This window comes from Oryctolagus cuniculus, chromosome 15 (genome assembly GCF_051225735.1).
Source record: "Oryctolagus cuniculus isolate XC-2025 breed Fujian yellow rabbit chromosome 15, ASM5122573v1, whole genome shotgun sequence".
Lineage (NCBI taxonomy): Eukaryota > Metazoa > Chordata > Mammalia > Lagomorpha > Leporidae > Oryctolagus > Oryctolagus cuniculus.
In genome coordinates, this window is record NC_142881.1 from 23,849,281 (window position 1) to 23,869,626 (window position 20,346).

Genomic DNA, 20,346 nt, shown 5'->3' on the forward strand with positions numbered 1-20,346 from the left:
AGTATATATTTTGCAAAAGATGGTAACAAGATATCCTTGGAGAATCTTTTTATTGTTATCCAAAGTTTTATAATAGATTGGTATGAAAGTACAGACATTTTGGTTACTTGGTTTTCTAATTGGGATTACACATATTACAATTTTATCAGCTACCCAAAAAGATTATTTTATGTCACTTGCCCATTAACCAAATGGTTCATTAATTTATATCTGCTATAATATCACTATTATAGTGAATATAACTTTTCTTGGCCATTTGTAAGTTTTCATTACAATTTGCTGTCTTGTTTGGAGCAAAAAATGTTGACTGATGTTAAATATTTACATAATAAAAAATAGCAATGATGATTACTATTATGCTTGTATTACTACCATTTTGGCTAGACTGACTTGCCTAAATAGCCATGGGTGAGGTTAAACTTTCAATATGATTTTCTTTTTTTTTAAAGATCTATTTTATTTATTTGAAAGATAGAGTTACAGAGAGAAGTAGAGATCCAGAGAGAGAGAGAGAGAAATCTTCCATCTGCTGGTTCAATCCCCAAATGGCTGCAATGGCCAGGGCTGAGCCAATCCAAAGCCAGGAGTCAGGAGCTTCTTCTGGGTCTCCCATTTTGGTGCAGGGCCCAAGGACTTGGCCATCCTCTGCTGCTTTCCCAGGTGGATTCGCAGGAAGCTGGGTTGGAAGTGGAGCAGCCAGGATTTGAACTGGCACCTCTAGAGTTTGTTGGTATTACAGTCTGGGGCTTTAACCCTTTGTGCCATAGCTCCAGCCCCTATGATTGCCTTCTGACACATACAGTGGGAAACAAATCCCCAAAACAACTATTTCCTCCCTTTCTGCACAATTAGTTATAACATGTACTAGCACTCATTATAAAAAGAAAGTGATATATAGTTTAAAATATAGTTTCTGGGGAACTACAATCCAGAAAATGAAAGTTCTATTTCTTAGCATTTATGACACATGAAAAACCCATGTAAATCATGCATCATCTATCTTTGTACAGATGCTCAGGCAATAATACAATATTCTGAAGACTCTGAACTCATCACTGTTTCCTGATCTGTGGTACCTTTCATAATTCTATACCTATACATATGATACTTCCTCAAGGTATGTACTCTCCCTGGAATACTGCCTAGTACTGCCCACTACTTAGGTTTAATGTCCAGTTCACATCACTCTCATTCCTGACTTTTTAAACTTTTTTTCCTAATGTAAGTGCAGTCTTCCATTATAGAATCTACTCTACTATGTTGCTGTTTTATTGTACGTTTCTATTTTATAGAAATTTTAGAGTTTTTCTCTCCAGTGAAGTGGATTTGTAGAAGAGCAGAATTATCTTATTATTTTTATATGCTTAGTGTCTTTGGATATAACTTCTAATTTAATATGTATTTACTGAGTGATAAATGATTGAATTGCATATTTGATGATGTATTGGCTTGGTTAAAAAATAAAAGCATGAATTTGCATTAATGACAATAATGTGATTCAGAAAGAAAATATTGCAGGACTAGAATGGTTTCAGTTCTACTTGTGGAGGAAAAGCTTAACATATATTGTCTTTTGGCAGTGACCTTTCCTTATCTGTCAGGTATTATTTTGAAAAATTAAGAACACAAGAAAGATACAATTTTATCTTACTTTATCTTCTCTACCTTCCAAAATAAGACATCTTTACATGTAAATTTCAAGCATTTTATTATAGTTTTGTTCTTGCTATTAAATAGCAAATATTTAGTGCTGTAAGCCACACTATGTTTTTTGAATCATTTAATTCTTAGAACCTATGATCAGCTTTCTATTAATGGAACAACTCCTAGTAGTTTATAAGTGCCAGAGCCAGGTGTTTCATACCAGTGATTCGTAAACATAGCTGCATCCACTGATAGCTGGAGACCCAGAGTTTCATGGATTAAGAAAGGCTGGCTTATGCTAAGAAGATTCAAAAAAATCATGGGTGAAATTAAATTTATTTTGTTAATTTTCTATGAAGTATGTAAGATTCTGAATGAACTTGTCAATGTCAATCAATCCAGATTTATTACATCAGAGCTGAAGCATCAGAAAGAAGTCTGCCTGCAGGTAAGATTCAAATACAGGGGAAATTGAAGTTGGTAGAATGTGTGTGGTATAAGTAATGGCCTTGAGTCCTAAAGTGCTTGTGACTGCAACTCAAATATTAACTTCAACGGAATATGCACTACCAAAGCTTGACCTTGTCATTCACTTCTGTATTCTTTCCTTCATGATTGTTAGAGTACTATTCTCATGTTTGATGCAATCTTTCTCTCTCTCTCTTCAAATATTTATTTATTTATTTATTTGAAAGGCAGAGTTAGAGAAAGAGAGAGAGAGAGAAAGAGAAGTCTTCCATCTGCTGGTTCACTCCCCAGGTGGCCACAGTGCCTGGAGCTGTGCTGATCTGAAGCCAGGAGCCAGGAGCTTCTTCTGAGTCTCCCATGCATGTGCAGGGGCCCAAGGACCTGGACCATCTTCTACTGCTTTCCCGGGCCATAGCAGAGAGCTGCATTGGCAGTGTAGCAGCCAGGACTTGACCGGCATCACAGTACCAGCCCTGTACTCTCTTAATACACTTAGACCTTTGGCCAGTTTATCCTTGTATCTTGTTGACCAAGAATCTCCTTAAAATAGTCAATTTTGAGTATCTCTATCATCAACCATTACATTATATTCTGGTAATTATTGTAGTGATAAACTAAGCAATATACCAATGGCTTTTCTTTTCAAAAATTTAACTTGCATATCGATGCTTAAGATAGGTAATTTTTGGTTACCCCTGTTTTACAAATAAAAAAAAAAGTTTTGAAGAATTTACATAATCTTCTCAAGAACACAGAGTTATATATGGGAGACTGGAGCTGTATTTGTGTTTACAGTCTGAGGTCTTGACGGTTTTATAATCACAAGATGATTTTACTACTTAACTCTTAGAGAGTAAGCTTATTTATATTTCTATATACCTGAGGACATGTCATTCTTGCTACATTGTTCTTATAGTAGCCATTATTAGAGCCATTTTACAAATGAGGAAAGAGGTACCGTGGAGATTAGGTGAACTGCTGGAAGTTAACCAGTGGAGGGGTGCCATAATCCTGATTTTGATATTAACACCTACATCTTTTTGCCTGCCTACGCAAATTCACCAAGGAGATGGAAGTGATTTCAGTTCTCAGTTGGAGACAGGTTGTTTTCCAAGGGCTGGGTTGTACAGGCATTGTACTCTCCTAGATTCTTAGCAATAGGTACTTGGGTGATGTATGTGTGTCTCACTCACCTTACAAACTGACATTTAATTCCTTAAAATCCACTGGGGAGAGGAATGAGATGTTGCTTATTGAAGCAATGTCTGTTTAAATTGGCAATAAACAGAAAAGACTGGTAAATATTCACTTAGAAACTGTAATATAACACATCTAGTATAATCTAAATGCACTGTTATGTATCTATACCAATTATTGAAAGAGAATGATGGAAAACATATACTTGACTTTTTCCCACAAAGTTCCACATTCCTTCCCACAAGTGATAGAGTTTCATTAGGCTTTTCTATGCATATTTATATATAAATTATGTTATGCTTCTGATAAATCCAAATTATCTAGAATAAATTGTTTCAAATATCTAAGGTTCACAGATGGCTTCACTGGCTGAAAAAAAATAGAAACGAGCTTGTCTGCCTGCATTGCTTTGCACTGAACTTCCGAGTGATAAAATGGGTGGAAAATAGTTTTGCATCTTTTGATACAGCAGTGATTTGGCAGGGAAAACTATTACTTAGAGAATTATGTGTCTTTTTTTTTTTTTGACAGGCAGAGTGGACAGTGAGAGAGAGAGACAGAGAGAAAGGTCTTCCTTTGCTGTTGGTTCACCCTCCAATGGCCGCCGCGGCCGGAGCACCGCACTGATCTGACGGCAGCAGCAAGGTACTTATCCTGGTCTCCCATGGAGTGCAGGGCCCAAGCACTTGGGCCATCCTCCACTGCCTTCCTGGGCCACAGCAGAGAGCTGGCCTGGAAGAGGGGCAACCGGGACAGAATCCGGCGCCCCGACCGGGACTAGAACCCGGTGTGCCAGCGCTGCAAGGCAGAGGATTAGCCTAGTGAGCCGCAGCGCCAGCCAAATTATGTGTCTTAATTTTGACTCTAGAAATAACAACACCACACCTACATAGTCAGCAGAACGATCACTATTGCAGCAGCAACTTTAGAAGCGTTGTGAGTTATTAAGTTCCAATTATGTATTAAAGGGAGTTGTCTTCCCTCTTCACAGCAGTCCCATAGACAGCTGTCTTATTTCAGGCTTCTGTAACAACATGTCATAATCCATGGAAATTTATTTCTCAGAGTTTTTTGGCCTGAATTCCAAGATAAAGGTATCATCATGTTTGGGTTCTTGGATGCACCCTTTTCCAGATTGGAGACCACTGACTTCTCACCTTCTCCAAAGGCAGAAAGAAATCAAGAGAGCTCTCTGAGCTGTAATCACATTTGTGAGGGTTTCACCTACATGACTTGGGCACCCAAAAGCTCCACCTCCTACTGTCATCACCCCCAGAGATTAGCATGGTTTTCAACATATGAATTAGGGGGAACATGAACATTCAGTCTATTGCAGTAGCTATTTTAGTTGAGTTTATAAAGTGAGATGGGAGAAAAATAAGACTGAACCATAACCTCCTTAAATAACTTGGTCAAAGTCATAGTTGTGTACTATACATGTACTACAAATGATCACCCTTGGAAAACAAAACCTGGGTAATTTAACACAAAGAGGGCATCAGACAGAAAGCAAGAGAGCGAAGGGGCAGCGAGGAGGCTGGAGAGGAATAGGAAACTGGACAGACAAAAGAAGCAAGTGTAATTCTGGAGTCACTGGTGTTGCTGTGGATTTGTTCTGAGAGGAGGAGCGCGATGGGGGCAAGAGGTGCAGAGTCACCACACAGAGCCGGGAGTCAGGTGAAAGCAGGCCAGAGGTGAGCAGCCTGCAGACTCATTTATTTCAGTTGGTACAGCAGCTTAAATAGCCAAGGCAGCCAATCCGGTCAAGGGGCGGTTTATGCCCTAACCAATCCCAGCCTGTTGCCAGGCAGTATCTGAAGCCATCCAATCACAGCCTGTTGTCAGGCAGGCTCTGTTGCCAGGTGGATTTCAAAGCCATTCCTGAGTAACTGATGCTCCCTGTCAGCAGCCTTCTTGGCATGACCTTCTCATTCCACTACACACTGGATAAAAGCAGGAACTACAGAACCCCCAGAAGGTAAGACGCCAGAGTCATATAGAGGCAGCAACTGCCGGAGATATTTCCCAGAAGGCAGAGACTTTGGGGACAGATTACTTGGAGAACAAATCAATCTACCAGAACATGGGCTCTTGCTTGAATGTGGTTAGTTTTAGGACCTATGTTTTAAAGACATAGCATTCTGAAAATACTGCACTTTTATGCAAAAGGTCTAATTCTCTAGGTCCTCAGTTCCCTGCTTTGAGGAAATTTTGTGAAGCTAATTGGTGACAGAACTGGCCTGAACTCTGATCTTCTGAAACTGTCAGCATAAAGTGTTCTTGCTGTATCTACCCAACACTACATTAAAAGGACTAAAGTTTTGAATTTTAATTGAGGCAATTTTGTTCCTAAATTGTCATGTCCCCGCTTGAATAGTATGTTGGGCTATGGATGGTAGAATATGAATATATGCACATTTATATATATATATATATTTTATAGCCCTTATCTGTAGAGTTGAAGGATTTATAATAGGTTTTTTTTCTATCTTACAAAACTGGTAGGTCAGTTCCTTCAGAGACATATCCTCAAGAAAATGCCTTTACCACTGTTATTACAGTCACCAGAGGAAAAAGCTTAGGAGAAGCATGGTGACATTCTAGCTCATAAAAGTAGTAAAATCATGAAAACTTTCATAGCTGGACAAGCAACCATGACATAAAGTTGTATTCCAGGGGATGGATTGCTACAAATTCTTTCCAATAGTTCCACTGGATGATAGCTAGCCAGAAATCTTGGGAGGATCACAAAAGAGCAGGCAGAACCCAGACATGTTTTACTTTATGCAGAAGTCAAGGATGACTTCCTGCCAACACTTGCTCCAGTGAAGTCCTTGAGTGTCACGCCACTTTGAATACAAGGGGCCATGAAGATCTGGAGACTGAAGACCCATCTTGATCCTAATCATTATTCTGTGCCTACGTTTCTTTATTCAGGAGAGATGATTGGTATCAGTTTCTTGACAGGAAACTTGCTAAAAATGTAACCATGACCAGCAGAATTGTTCAAAGTAGATAGCAGACAATTGATATTCAGGGAGGAACAGCTAGCAGCTGCTTGACTGTCCATTGCAATCTGAATCAATAGACCCTTACTTTTTCTTGCATACTAGCAAAAGACAACTTTCCAGAACCACAAAGCAGAATAAGCCCTAGAATAATCTCTGTTCTTGGTGAGTGATGGGGAGAATGTGGGATATAGAATTTGGAATACTCAGTGGGAGATAGGCAAAATTATACATCATCGGAAGTGAGTTATTAATGCATAGAACACAGGAAATACAGGTCATTGATGAGATATGATAATATCAGAACAGATAAGAATGAACAATGTGTGCTGGATTCATTTTAAAGTCTGCCAGCAACACATGTTGTCACTGATGCATATCTAATAAAGACTGTGTGAAAGTCATCTTGATAATTCACTTCTAATAACGTTTTGCCATGAAAGCAGAATATCTTATAATGTGACTCTTAGTCTTTGAATTTGTAGTTAGAAAGATCAGACCTGAAACAGTTTGGAGATTTTGAATCTGAAATATGTTCAGGAGTGGGAAGTGCCTGTTTATTTTATCATTTTGCATGGGGGTGGCCAAGGATTCTGCTCTTGCTATGGTGTTTAATTTTCTTTGTAGGACCTGAAATAGGCTCTGTACTTTTTCTGCCCCCACTATAAGGTCAATTAAGCTAAAAGGTAGCTCTTGAGTGTAATATTAATATCGATTTATTTTATAGACCATTTCCTGTTCACAACTCTTAAATTTCTATTTGCCACCAGATGTGTAAACTATGGGCCATTTGAAATTCTTAGAGGTGAAAGAGTTGAAGAAACTATTTGAAATAACATTTTTTAAAGCAGAAAAGTCACTGGTTAATTAGGAAAGGAATTTTACTAATACTATGTCAAAAAACCTAATTCCACTCAATATTTTGTTTTTAAATATTTGTTAGAAATGCAGCTTACCTAGGAGCATGCACCTTTTTGAAATCCATAGTGTTTTATGTCTTAGACTTTCTACAACATTCAACAATTCTAATTCCATACTTTATGAATTCTAAAAGACTTTGGCAAACCATTCAATGACAACATTTCTGATAAGGGGAAGGGAAGATCTCTTTTCAGTTACCCAGTAATTAGGAATCAAGAAAGTTTTCACTAGGATTCCCTAGGATTAAAGGCAGTTACTCTACTGCAGTCTGTTGTCCTCTGCCTGAACTGACTGAACCCAGCCATGCCCACATGGCCTGTGAAGACTTCTGTATGATACTGAGCCCTGGAGCCTGCCTTTAGAGAAGCATTTATGTTTGGAGAAAATGAATAGAACTAGCATTTCGAAGTGTTGATTGTCCAACATAGTGCTCATCGCTTGACCCCCTCTAATTCTAAGAAGGCATCCAACGGATCAATTGCATAGCTTCATCCATTACCCTACCTGTTGAGCCTTAGCAACCCCAGAGCAATCAGTGGCCAACAAAACAAAGCCTCTCTCTTGCCTTCTGATAAAAGCCAACTATTATGTTTTTACTTCCAAAAAGGAAGGATACTTCAGCTATCCATCAGCGGAAAGCCAAATGTGAAGTTCACCAAAAAGCAAAACAGGCAGTTAGCTATGCAATTGTTTCATTTTCAAAAGTTCCGCATTAAATTCAAATGTTAGCCAAGGTTCGCTGCCATTCAGATTAAATTGACATTTAGAAAGAAAATATGCATTCTTTCCTAACCTTTAGAAATAACATCAGATTTAGACATTTCAATCTTGTTTCTTTCTCCCCTACTTGTGTTTCTTATCCGTTTATTCAGTGCCCAATTATTTCTTAACCTTTTATAGAAAGTGATGAGCTAGTCCAAGAACAGCAATAATTAAAGACACTTCAGTTTTGCAATAGAGCTGCTGAGCTACTGCATCTCATTACCACAGTAATTTAATTTATTGAAATCTTCGAAATTAAAAAATCTGAAAAACACAGTTTAAATTTTTATTATTAAAGATTTGTTTATTACTTATTTATCTGAAACAGTGACAGAGACTAGGGGGTGACAGGGAGAAAGAGAGATATCTCTTCCACATGATGGATCACTGCCCTAATGCTCACAAATAACCAGGGCTGGTTCAAGCCAAAGTCAGGAACCAGGAACCCCAACCTGGTCTCCCACATGAGTGGCAGGGGCCCATGTATTGGGGCCATCTTCTGCTGCCTTCCTAGGTGCACCAGCAGGAAGCAGAGGAGCTTAGACTTGGAACAGCACTATAACAAGGGAGGCTAGGGTGAGGTTCAACATTCTCTTAGACCAAATACCTTGTCAGTAAAGACATGTAAGGGGCCGGCACTGTGGCGCAGAGGGTAAAGCTGCCACCTGTGGTGTTAGCATCCCACATGGATGCCAGTTCAAGACCCAGCTGCTCCACTTCCAATCCAGCTCTCTGCTATGGAAAAGCAGAAGATGGCCCAAGTCCTTGGGCCCCTGCACCGTGGGAGACCCAGAAAAAGCAGGTCCTGGCTTCTGGCTTTGGATCAGTGTAGCTCTGGCCTGTGAAGCCAATTAGGGAGCGAACCAATGGATGGAAGACCCCTTTCTCTCTGCCTTTCTTTCTCTCTCTGTGTAACTCTGACTTTCAAAAAATAAATAAATCTTAAAAAAAAAAAAGGTTTGTTGTCTAGTTGAAAGGCAGAGTGACTGAAGGAGAGAGTAAGACACACACAGAGAGAGAGAGAGAGAGAATCTTCCATCTACTGGTCTACTCCTAAATGCCTGCAAGGGCTGGGGCTGGGCCAGACCAAAGGCAACAGCCAGGTAGGCCATCATCTCTTACCTCCTGGGAGCACTAGCAGGAAGCTGGATAGAAAGTGGAGGCAGGACTTGATGCCAGGCACTTGAGTGTGAGATGTGGTTTTCCCAAGCCGTGCTCAACCAAAAGCACAGCACACATATCCATGTCATGTGTTTTATTCGTCAGTATTTCTCTTTGAGATTTTCTCTTTTGTTTCACGTAATTTTATTCCTCAACAGTTTTGATGAAAAAATTATATTGCACATGCTTTTAACTTTTATAACTTGATTTTTAAAAATTTGTTTGTTAATCTCTGGATAATATGTGTGTTTTATGGAAAAAGAAACAGTCAAATCTTTTACCTATGGTCTTTCTACCTACTTCTTAACTGTGTTAGAATGTATGGAGTATTTCAAAAATGGAATAGAAAATAGAATTAAAAATAAGAGTTTATTTTGGTACAAAAATGTTGAAATCCATTTTTTTCATAATAACCTTTTAATATATTATGGAAGAAATGCTTTACACCAAAATAAACTCATATTTTTAATTTCATTTTTTGTGAATTTGTTGGAGTATCCTCATATTTAAATAGTCAACCAAATTTTCTAGAAGTTATTTTACATTTTTATTAGCATTATAATTTTAGAAACAAAATTTTCTTGATGGCTTTAATTCTGGAATGAACTTACATTACCAATGTTTTATGATTCGGTTATGTTTGACTAGATCTTAAAGCACATAACAGTCGAACTTCTACTCATTCTGTTTGATATAGTTAAAAAAGAAAAGGAAAATCAGGGTTTTAAATATAAATATGCACAGATACATGTTCCTGATAGATGCCCCAATTGTCTTCTCCTGAAAAGTCAGTTTCAGGAGGAAAGTATTGAATAAATGGTTTCCAAAAATTCTCTTCTTCTTTGGAATGCTAATAAAACCAAAAAACTATTTACATAGATTATTTTTTTAACTACCTACAAATCCCCAGAAGCTTTCAGTTTTGAATTTGGTGCAAACTTTCACTTGCATCTATTAAGGAGTATAAGAAAAATTTCACGTATAAACAGCGACCTCATGCAATGTGTTTGACATAGTCTTCATATATCACGAGGAAAGTAGTGGCAAACCTTTCTGAGGGTGGGAATAACGACTCCAGAGAAGGCAAAGAAGAATGGGGGAAAGGTAGTTCAGTTGCTCAAGGACGTAAATAATATAGGGATAGCTACAGAAAAATATACTGTAGGCAGTTAGGAATTTAGGTATAGGTCTCTGGAGTCAGGACATGGAGTTAGAGATTGTGTGATTATCTGTCTGTATCCAGTGAAGGAAATGCAGTTCCTCACAGAGAACAGAAACACGGAGAGCATCCTCCATGAATCAGAAAGCCAGCTGTCAGTCACAGGTTCTCCCATGAACTAGTTCTTGACCTTTGCCCTCATGTCTTTTCATAGACACAGTAAACAAGGGCCACCTTCATGACCACTCATAGTCACTTAAAACATGCAGTCAAGTAACATGCCAATGTGTTTGAAAACCCTTAAAACATTTTCTCTACTTTTAATGCTGACATTTATCTAGCAGTACCTATGTATTAGGATGGTCAGGGCAACGCTTCAATGATAAATTGGGAATGACTTCAATAACTGTACTTGGAGATCATGTGTATAAAAATCACACATCAGTTTACACACAATTGTTGTACTGCCAGTAATTTGTGTTGCTAAGAGATTATAAAAGTCAAGGTAATTTTTATACTATTACATGACATGAAGAAAGGTAACAAAATTTCATATACAGCATATTCATTGCTATCTCAAAATCTATACAGAGAAGTAGAAAGCCTCCAAAGTTTTTTTTTGTTTGTTTGTTTGTTTTTTAAATCTTAGCAATTGTTGATTTTGGAAAGATGGTACCTTTACAATTTAGTGTCACCGTAATTATCGGCGTGGAGGGTAGTTTAAATATTTCTTTAAATAATCAATTTACCTACAAAACAAATTACTTTAACATGTAAAATCTTTCCCACATTTGATGGCCTGTAGGATTGTAACTCTGAAAAGATATTTAAATGCATACTCCAGCCAATTTCTCTTTTTTTTTTTTTTAATCTTTTATTTAATGAATATAAATTTCCAAAGTACGACTCATGTTTTACAATGGCTTCCCCCCCCATACCGTCCCTCCCACCCACAACCCTCCCCTTTCCCACTCCCTCTCCCCTTCCATTCACATCAAGATTCATTTTCGATTATCTTAATATACAGAAGATCAGCTTAGTATACCTTAAGTAAGTATTTCAACAGTTTGCTCCCACACAGAAACATAAAGTGAAAAATAATAGATGATTTTTTTAAATGATGATGAAATCAGATCAGACCTATTGTCATGTTTAATCCCAGTGAGAGTCAAGTTGGGAATTGATAATTTCTTTCTTTCTTTTTTTTTTTTTTTTTTTTTTTACAGAAGATCAGTTTAGTGTACATTAAGCAAAGATTTCAGTCGTTTGCACCCCCATAGAAACACAAAGTGAAATATACTGTTTGAGTACTCGTTATAGCATTAAGCCTCAGTGTACAGCACGTTAAGGACAGAGATCCTACATGAGGAGTAAGTGCACAGTGACTCCTGTTGTTGACTTTACCAATTGACACTCCTGTTTATGGCATCAGTAATCTCCCTATGCACCAGTTATGAGTTTCCAAGGCTATGGAAGCCCCTTGAGTTCTCCGACTCTTATCTTGTTTAGACACGGTCATAGTCAAAGTGGAGGTTCTCTCCTCCCTTCAGAGAAAGGCACCTCCCTCTTTGAAGACCTGTTCTTTCCACTGGGATCTCACTCACAGAGATCTTTTTGCCAGAGTGTCTTGGCTTTCCATGCCTGAAATACTCTCATGGGCTTTTCAGCCAGATCCGAGTGCCTTTAGGGCTGATTCTGAGGCCAGAGTGCTATTTAGGACATCCGCCATTCTATGAGTCTGCTGAGTATCTCACTTCCCATGTTGGATCACTCTCCCCTTTATTTATTCTATCGGTTGGTGTTAGCAGATACTAGACTTGTTTATGTGCTCCCTTTGACTCTTAGTCCTTTCATTATGATCAATTGTGAACTGAAATTGATCACTTGGAGTAGTGAGATGGCATTGGCACATGCCACCTTGATGGGATTGAATTGGAATCCCCTGGTATGTTTCCAACTCTACCAATTGGGGCAAGTCAGCCCGAGCATGCCCCAAATTATACATCTCTTCCCTCTCTTATTCCCACTCTTATGTTTAACAGGGATCACATTTCAGTTAATTTTCAACACTTAAGAATAACTGTGTGATAATTACAGAATTAAACCAGTCATATTAAGTAGAACAGACAAAAAAAAATACTATGAGGGATAATGTATTAAGTTGTCCATTAGCAGTCAGGGCTATGCTGATCAAGTCACCATTTCTCATAGTGTCCATTTCACTTCAGGAGGTTTCCTTTTTGGTGTTCAGTCAGTTGTCACCGATCAGGGAGAACATATGGTATTTGTCCCTTTGGGACTGGCTTACTTCACTCAGCATGATGTGTTCCAGATTCCTCCATTTTGTTGCAAATGACTGGATTTCGTTGTTTCTTACTGCGGTATAGTACTCTAAAGAATACATATCCCATAATTTCTTTATCCAGTCTACCGTTGATGGGCATTTAGGTTGGTTCCAGGTCTTGGCTATTGTGAATTGTGCTGCAATAAACATTAGGGTGCAGACCGCTTTTTTGTTTATCAATTTAAACTCCTTTGGGTAAATTCCAAGGAGTGGGATGGCTGGGTCGAACGCTAGGGTTATCTTCAGGTGTCTGAGGAATCTCCAGACTGACTTCCATAGTGGCTTGACCAGTTTGCATTCCCACCAACAGTGGGTTAGTGTCCCTTTTTCCCCACATCCTCGCCAGCATCTGTTGTTGGTAGATTTCTGTATGTGAGCCATTCTAACCGGGGTGAGGTGAAACCTCATTGTGGTTTTGATTTGCATTTCCCTGATTGCTAGTGACCTTGAACATTTTTTCATGTGCCTGTTGGCCATTTGGATTTCCTCTTTTGAAAAATGTCTATTGAAGTCCTTGGCCCATCTCTTAAGTGGGTTGTTGGTTTTGTTTTTGTGGAGTTTCTTGATCTCTTTGTAGATTCTGGTTATTAACCCTTTATCTGTTGCATAGTTTGCAAATATTTTTTCCCATTCTGTCAGTTGTCTCTTCACTCTCCTGACTGTTTCTTTTGCAGTACAGAAACTTCTCAATTTGATGCAATCCCAATAGTTGATTTTGGCTTTGACTGTCTGTGCCTCCCGGGTCTTTTCCAGAAATTCTTTGCCTGTGCCAATATCTTGAAGGGTTTCTCCAATGTTCTCTAATAACTTAATGGTGTCAGGACGTAGATTTAGGTCTTTAATCCACGTTGAGTGGATTTTTGTGTAAGGTGTAAGGTAGGGGTCTTGCTTCATGCTTCTGCACACGGAAATCCAGTTTTCCCAGCACCATTTATTGAATAGACTGTCCTTGCTCCAGGAATTAGTTTTAGATCCTTGATCAAATATAAGTTGGCTGTAGATGTTTGGGTTGATTTCTGGTGTTTCAATTCTGTTCCATTGGTCTATCCATCTGTTTCTGTACCAGTACCATGCTGTTTTGATTACAACTGCCCTGTAGTATGTCCTGAAGTCTGGTATTGTGATGCCTCCGGCTTTGTTTTTGTTGTACAAGATTGCTTTAGCTATTCGAGGTCTCTTGTGCCTCCATATGAATTTCAGCATCATTTTTTCTAGATCTGCGAAGAATGTCTTTGGTATCTTGATTGGGATTGCATTGAATCTATAAATTGCTTTTGGGAGAATGGACATTTTGATGATGTTGATTCTTCCAATCCATGAGCATGGAAGATTTTTCCATTTTTTGGTATCCTCTTCTATTTCTTTCTTTAAGGTTTTGTAGTTTTCATCGTAGAGATCTTGAACGTCCTTGGTTAAGTTTATTCCAAGGTATCTGATTGTTTTTGTAGCTACTGTGAATGGGATTGATCTTAGCAGTTCTTTCTCAGTCATGGCATTGCTTGTGTATACAAAGGCTGTTGATTTTTGTGCATTGATTTTATATCCTGCCACTTTGCCAAACTCCTCTATGAGTTCCAATAGTCTCTTAGTAGAGTTCTTTGGATCCTCTAAGTACAGAATCATATCGTCTGCAAAGAGGGATAGTTTGACTTCTTCCTTCTTGATTTGTATTCCTTTGATTTCTTTTTCTTGTCTGATGGCTCTGGCTAAAACTTCCAGAACTATGTTAAATAGCAGTGGTGAGAGTGGGCATCCCTGCCTGGTGCCAGATTTCAGTGGAAATGCTTCCAACTTTTCCCCATTCAATAGGATGCTGGCTGTGGGTTTTTTATAAATTGCTTTGATTATATTGAGGAATGTTCCTTCTATACCCAATTTGCTTAGAGTTTTCATCATGAAAGGGTGTTGAATTTTATCAAATGCTTTCTCTGCATCAATTGAGATAATCATATGGTTTTTCTTCTGCAGTCTGTTAATGTGGTGAATCACATTGATTGATTTGCGAATGTTGAACCATCCCTGCATACCAGGGATGAATCCCACTTGGTCTGGGTGGATGATTTTCCTGTGATGTTGTTGTATTCTATTGGCCAGAATTTTATTGAGGATTTTTGCGTCTATGTTCATCAGGGATATTGGTCTGTAATTTTCTTTCAGTGCTGCATCTTTCTCTGGCTTAGGGATTAAGGTGATGCTGGCTTCATAGAAAGAATTTGGGAGGATTCCCTCTTTTTCAATTGTTCTGAATAGTTTGAGAAGAAATGGGATTAGTTCTTCTTTAAATGTCTGGTAGAATTCAGCAGTGAATCCATCTGGTCCTGGGCTTTTCTTTGTTGGGAGGGCCTTTATTACTGTTTCAATTTCTGTTTCAGTTATGGGTCTATTTAGGTTTTCGATGTCTTCATGGTTCAATTTTGGTAGATTGCATGTGTCCAGGAATCTATCCATTTCTGATAGGTTTTCCTGTTTGCTGGCATACAGGTCCTTGTAGTAATTTCTGATGATTCTTTTTATTTCTGTGGTGTCTGTTGTTACGTTTCCTTTTTCATCTCTGATTTTATTGATCTGGGTCTTTTCTCTTCTTTTTTTAGTTAGTTGGGCCAATGGGGTGTCAATTTTGTTTATTTTTTCAAAAAACCAGCTTCTTGCTTGGCTGATTTTTTGTAATGTTTTTTTGGATTCAATCCTGTTAATTTCTTCTCTGGTTTTAATTATTTCTCTTCTCCTACTAGATTTGGGTTTGGTTTGCTGCAGTTTTTCTAGGTCCTTGAGGTGCGCTGAAAGCTCATTTATTTGGTACCTTTCCAATTTCTTGGTATAGGCACCTATTGCTATAAATTTGCCTCTCAATACTGCTTTTGCTGTATCCCATAAGTTTTGATATGTTGTGTTGTTGTCTTCATTTACTTCCAGAAAGTTTTTGATTTCTCTTTTGATTTCTTGAATGACCCAGTGTTCATTCAGGAGCATGTTGTTCAGTCTCCATGTGTTTGCATACTTTCTGGGGTTTCCTGAGTTGCTAATTTCCAACTTCATCCCGCTGTGGTCTGAGAAGCTGCATGGTATGATTCTAATTCTTTTAAATTTGCTGAGACTTGCTTTATGGCCTAGTATGTGGTCAATCCTAGAGAAGGTTCCATGCGCTGCTGAGAAGAATGTGAAGTCTGTAGATGTAGGGTTGAAAGTTCTGTAGATATCTGTTAGATCCATTTGGGCAATAGTGTCAATTAAATCTGCTGTTTCCTTGTTGATCTTCTGTCCGGATGATCTGTCTATTTCTGAGAGTGGAGTATTGAAGTCCCCCAGTACCATTGTATTGGAATCTAAATCTCCCTTTAAGTCCCTTAACATATCTTTTAAATAGACCGGTGCCCTGTAATTAGGTGCATATACATTTATAATAGTTACATCTTCCTGTTGAATTGAACCCTTAATCATTATATAGTGTCCCTCTTTGTCTCTCTTAACAGTTTTTGTATTAAAGTTTATTTTGTCTGATATTAATATGGCTACACCTGCTTTTTTTTGGTTTCTGTTGGCATGGAATATCTTTTTCCAACCTTTCACTTTCAGTCTGCATGCCTCTTTGTTAGAGAGATGTGTTTCTTGTAGGCAACAAATAGTTGGGTTGTGTTCTGTGAGCCAGTCAGCTAAACGGTGTCTTTTAACTGAAGAATTCAGACCATTAATGTTCAATGTGACTATTGATACGTAGTGACTTTGCCCTGCCATTTTCCCGGAAATATTTTCTAGTCTATGCTTTGAGCTTCCCATGCTCTTTTACTGGTAGGTGTTCTTCCTTTCCCTTCTTTCATATTGATGGCCATGTTTCTGTGTTTCTGAGTGTAGCACATCTTTAAGTATCTTTTGCAGGGCCGGACGAGTGGCCACAAAGTCTTTCAATTTCTGTTTGCTATGAAAGGTCTTTATTTCACCTTCATTCACAAATGAGAGCTTGGCAGGATATAATATTCTGGGCTGGCAATTTTTCTCTCTTAGCACCTGTGCTATGTCTCGCCATTCCCTCCTAGCTTGTAGGGTTTCTGATGAGAAGTCAGCTGTGAGTCTGATTGGAGATCCTCTGAGAGTAATCTGACGTTTCTCTCTTGCACATTTTAGGATCTTTTCTTTATGTTTCACTGTGGAGAGTTTAATTACCACGTGTCGTGGTGAGGATCTCTTTTGGTCATGTTTATTGGGGGTTCTATGAGCTTCCTGTACTAGGATATCTCTGTCCTTCTCCAAACCTGGAAAGTTCTCTGCTAGTATCTCACTAAAAAGGCCTTCCAATCCTTTCTCTCTCTCCATGCCTTCAGGAACTCCTAGAACTCGAATGTTGGTTTTTTTAATAGTATCCTGTAGATTCCCAACAATATTTTTTAGGTTTCTAATTTCCTCTTCTTTTCTTTGGTTTGACTGTATGTTTTCCTGTGCTCTATCTTCTAAGTCCGATATTCTCTCTTCTGCTTCACCCATTCTGTTTTTAAGGCTTTCTAATGTGTTTGTCATTTGATCTATTGAGCTCTTCATTTCATTTTGATTTCTCTTCACTATAACACTTTCCTGTTCTACTAGTTTCTGAGTTTCATTTTGACTCTTCCTTAAAATTTCGTTTTCACGAGAGAGATTTTCAATCTTGTCCATTAAGGATTTCTGTAGTTCAAGGATTTGCTTTTGAAAACTTCTAAATGTTCTTATCATAAATTTTTTGAAATCCGTATCTTGCATTTCTTCTATCTCATCATCTTCATACTCTTGGCTTGGGGTGTTTTGCTTGTTTGGAGGCATCATAGTGTCATCGTTGATCTTGCTCCCTCTATTTCTGTGTTTGTTACTCGGCATAGTTAATTCTTCTTGCGTCACTGTGCGTTTTTTTTTTTTTTTTTTTATACTGTGTCCGTGTTAAGTGGACTGCCTGCTGTTGGAGGAGCCTTGGAGGCTTGAGATGGGTGCGGCCTGAGAGCTCTGCCTGGTTCTTCCAGGTTAAGGGTGTGCAAAGGTGACACCCTCAGGTTATGAGTGGTAAATCTCTCTCTTTTTATTTATTTATTTATTTTATTTATTCAGGGGGTAAGTAACATCGCAGGGCAGGGCTGTGCAGAATTGATGGTATTTAGCTTCCAGTCTTTGGCTCCTCTGGACTCCCACTGGGTTGCCTAGGCTACTGAATTGTAGTGACTCAGTTCCTTAGCTCTCCCCCATTGATATGTAAATCCAGAGAGCAGGCCTGCTCTTTGTCTCTTGGGAATTCTTCTAGCCTCACAGCCTTGTAACCTTTGCAAGGTTAGGGGGAAGAGAAACCCCGAAGCTTTTTTTTCCTTCTTTCCGGTAGTGAGTTTGCTGCACTTTCTGGCCACCCTCTAGATTCTGACCCCCGTTTCCCCACCAATGTCTCGGGTTATTGAGCTCACCTCCCCTTCCAGCGCCGATGTGTGGACTCGGAGCCCTGAGCGTCCCAAGTCTCCCCGCTGTTGTCTGTATGGCATGCACTCCCCTTGGAGCACTGGGGCTTCTGCGGCTCGGTCCCGCAACTTGGCTTCCGCGCGGTGGGCGACCTTGTTCTCCCAGTAGGTCCTCCGATTCACGATTCCCGTGCAATTTTTTCCTGGTTCTTTTTTCTGCGGCTACCGTAACTCCCCTTTTATTAAACTAAATTTTCCCGGACTATCGGTGCGCGCCCTCACTATTCCGCCATCTTGGCTCCGCCCCTTGTCTACTTCCCTTTTTTTTTTTTTTTAACAGGCAGATTTAGACAGTGAGAGAGAGAGAGACAGAGAGAAAGGTTTTCCTTTTTCCGTTGGTTCACCCCCAAGTGGCCGCTACGGCCAGCACACTGCGCTGATCTGAAGCCAGGAGCCAGGTGCTTCCTCCTGGTCTCCCAAGTGGGTGCAGGGCCCAAGCACTTGGGCCATCCTCCACTGCCCTCCTGGGCCACAGCAGAGAGCTGGACTGGAGGAGGAGCAACCGGGACAGAATCTGGTGCCCCAACCGGGACTAGAACCCAGGGTGCCAGCGCCGCAGGCAGAGGATTAGACAAGTAAGCTGCAGCGCCGGCCCCAGCCAATTTCTCATATACAAATACACACAGGTAATTTGAAGACCCAAGACAGGGTGCCAGTACTGATGGCAATAATTATGGCGCTGGTGTTGAGGATGAAGAACCTTCTTTTCTAGTCCTGGCGGTAGAATTCATTTTGTCTTGGAGTTCTTATGGAAGTTCTCCAAGATACCCCTACCTGTTATCTCTCTGTGGAGAGATATGACTCTCCAGCCTGCTGAGCTGTGAGCTTCATGAATACAGGGTCCTTTCCTCTTACTGAAATTCTCCTAGTGCGTACTAACAAACAAGTGAGCTGCAGTAACTCCTAACTGCTTGTGTGTGTTACAGTGGATGAAAAAAGCGAGCAGCTTTCTGCAAGAGGCCATTTCGCTTTTTCCTGTAAGGGACAGATGTGGAAAACACTGCATTTAATTTAGCGGCTGCTTCTGATTTCTTTTTCATGGATTCTTTTTTTTTTTTTTTCTTGAGGGGAAAAATGGTTTTCTTTTACATTGCTTTGATGGAATCACTCTGGTGTTCTCTTTAAGGTTTTTAAACTTGGTTTTGGTCTAGTCGAATTGCCCTCCAGACATTTTAAGGCGTTGACTGATAAGGTTTGGGAACAGCTATCATTCTCAATCTTGACAAAAACGGATTGATATTTAGTAAATGTGATATGCAGTGGTCAGAGGTTTAATTTTAAAGAACGTATTTGAGGCGCTCTTGGCAACATGCTTGATGTATATTACTACAGCCTTGGTGCCAGCCGTGTGTTTGTAGACCTTAATTTATGTAGTGGTAGAGGATGTCTGTTCTCATATTCACAGATTTTTTTAAGGAAATAGAAACCATAAGAAATGCATATATAATTATTGTATAATTTATTATTATGGCTGCAGCTCCAAAGAGATTGGTACTGAATAAAGTAAAATTTACAGGAAGAATTATAATTCTAGTCCTAGTGCTGTTATAATATGGATGTATGAAAAGCAAAAAGGCACTTGGGTTGCAGAATTTCTGCATTCATACCCATGAGGGACTTTGGTTTACTGCAGTATAATAAGTCCATGCCTGATCACATTGCTTCAGAGTTGTACTTTCACTTTGGCTTACGTGATTCAAGTCACACCATGAAATAGAGAACTGAACAATAGAACCCTGGTTATCAAATCTTACACTACAAACAATCATAGATCAAAACTTTAGGGTAGGTAAATTATAAATACCATGTAGTCTTCAGATAAATATCATTGTTTCCTCAACATCTTTTCAACACAGAGTGAAAGGGCAATTCCCTTTGGCAGATGAAATCACTAATATATTGACTAAAATCTGTTTTGATAATTTAAAAGGAATTTTAGTTTGAGAATCAATTCTCTGTTCTCATGCTCCAGAATAATTTAAAATTTTCCTTCATTGTGTCCTAATTCTTTGGGGATACCATCATGCCAAGTAACAAGTTTTAGCCACAGTGTACCACATATATGAAGGTGATCCCATAGTGTTACAACAGAATTGAGAATTCCCTTTTCTGGTGATGTTGTAGCCATCATAAGGTCACTGGAAAACAGATTATGCACATGTTTGTGATGATGGTGTTGCAAACAAACCTGCCGTACATTCAGTCATTTAAAATTATAGC